Here is a 2,731-nt window from a genome sequence, read left to right on the forward strand (position 1 = left end):
GACAGGGAGTTTCGGGCGCTCAAATCAGCACTTGTTACGGCTCCCATACTGTCACACCCGGATTTGTCGCAGGAATTTTGCATGGCGACGGATAGTGCGAAGACTGGATTAGGGGTGATGATATTTCAGGAGTACGAGCAGGACGGAAAACAGGTACACAAAACAATCGCGTTTGGGAGTAGAGTTTTGACGAAGAGTGAACGCAATTATTAGGTGACGGAACTCGAAGCCCTAGCCATAGTTTGGGGTTTTCAAAAAATCAGATATTTCCTTTTTGGCAGAAAAACAAAGGTATATACTGATCTCAAGGCACTTGAGTTCCTGCTGACTGCCAAACTCACGCACGGAAGACTGGCTCGATGGATTACCGCATTACAGGAATACGAGTTCACGACAGTAGACGTACCAGGGTCCACCAATGTTATTGCCCCCGCGTTGTCGCGTTCGCCGATAGGCATAACTGAACAGGCAGCAGAGGAGCTAGAACACGAACATTTTTCGTTGTTTTGCCTCCTAAAGGTGGCGTTCGAGAATTTCATTACCGTTACTATGCAGAATATCATGACGGAACAGGACAAGGATCCCTCACTCGTGGAGATAAAACGGAAATGGAGGGATCGTACACAGCCAAATATACGCCTACACTACCTCCTTAGAAAGGGCATTCTCTTCTATAGAACGAATATGGACGAGTCACTATGGATAGTGTGTGTCCCAGAAGAAGTCATCAATAAATTAATTTGGTACACCCACTTAAGTTATGCGCACTTTGGTGCTCGTAAATGTTTTCTAAAATGTCACTTTAAAAACATGGAGAGGCGAATAAGGTGTTGGCCGTCTGCAAAAGGTGCCAAAAGGCAAAGACGACAACAGTAGCGTTGCAAGCCCCGATGTACCCAATCATTCCCAAGAAATTATGCCATATCGCGGCCACTGATTTAATGGGTCCTTTGCCGGCAACGCCAAGGGGATATAGGTACATCCCGGTAGTGTTAGATCTAACGTCTAAGTTCGTTACTCTGACACCACTACGGAGAGCCACAGCCCTCACGGTAAGCAAGGCGTTCTGCAAAGACTTCTTGACCCAGGTCGGGACGGATGATGTAGTTCTTTCTGACAATGGCCCCCAAAATCAGGGATTTGGAAGAGAATGTTACGGAGGCACAAAATAAAGCCCGTGTTCATCACAGGGGTTTAAACCCAGTTCAAACCCCTCAGAGAGAACGATGAAGGACCTAGGAAACCTGTGCCGACTGTATTGTGACAAAAGACATGCAACGTGGGATGTCTTCCTGAAAGATTTTCAGGATGTTATTAATGAACTTCCTCATTGCACCACATTACTACCACCAATCTCTGTATTAAAAAATAGGCCGGCCCCAGATAGGATAAGGGAACTAGTCGATTTCCCGCCCCGGAAACGACAACAACATAGAGCCCTCGTAGCAGAGGCGCTACGTAACATTCGCATGGCAGGAGAAAACCGTAAGAAGCGAGCAGATACAAAGGCAAATGAGCGTGAATTTGTTGTTGGGCAGCGAGTGTTGGTAAAATCTCACCGTTTGACCAACAAACAAAAGAGACTTTGCCACAAATTCTTCGATGTCTATGACGGGCCTGTAAGTATTAGGCGATTGGCACATGCGAACGCAGTGGAACTGGAGTCCATCAAAACAGGGAAGTCACTTGGTTTATGCCACGTAAGCCATATCAAGTGCTTCGTAGAGTAAAACAAGGAACGGAAAACAGACAAACGTAGAATGAGATGTACATTATGTAAATTATTGCTAAGTCTAGAGTAAGCAGATATAATAATTCTAGTATAAAATGATTAGTATTACGCTGTGGGAAATGAACAATAGATATGACACCAGCATATGAAGTATCTGTTAATGATTTCATCTGGTCTGTACCTGAAAAGGACAGAACGATACTAATGAGTTTAGTCATGAAAAGCTATATCTATTTAAACATATTCTAGTCATCTGAGTGTGTAATAACAGAATCACCAATATAAATGGGGACGACAGCTTTCGGAACGATTAACTGTACAGAATATTTAATTTGCGTGAATACAATGCCACCAGTAAGTGACTTGATAGACATTATTTACGGAAACAAATGCGTATGCCTGCAGTGTTATGTCGAAGTGTTTATGTTGATGAATTGGTGGCCTGCTTTGCGTAAAGTTCGCAAAAGCGCACCGCAAAATAAAGAGGGAAGTTTGATGTATTTATAGTGATAAGAGGTCAATTGGGTGGCCAGCTCTGCGTAAAGTTCGCGAGAGATTATTGAGAGGAAATTCTTTTATATTTGTTGGTGATAAAATGTATAAGGGTGGACTGATCTACGCTATGGCGTATGAACGCACTAAAATCAGAGAATAATGTGAGGGAATTTGAGGTCATAATGTCAAGTACAGTTACTCGATCACATAAGATTAAATACAAGTAGAGAACACGCCAAATATAGGCACAAGAAATTCCGAAAATTGTCGCTTGAGAAAATGGGTTAATAATAACATCGCATTATAGTACCTGTGATACTGAGCAGTGATCACAATATCACACAAATGATTCATATGTCTGCAGATACCAGAGAAAGACATGACTAAACGCAATCTTTGCGCTGAGGCGCATTCTGTTCTTATGTTAACAGGGAAAACTACACACCTTTCGCAACCAGAGAACCACGGTGCAGAAGAAGGCTTCTGAGATTAAAAAAACAGGGA

This window comes from Schistocerca americana, chromosome 1, assembly GCF_021461395.2.
Source record: "Schistocerca americana isolate TAMUIC-IGC-003095 chromosome 1, iqSchAmer2.1, whole genome shotgun sequence".
Taxonomy (NCBI): Eukaryota; Metazoa; Arthropoda; class Insecta; order Orthoptera; family Acrididae; genus Schistocerca; species Schistocerca americana.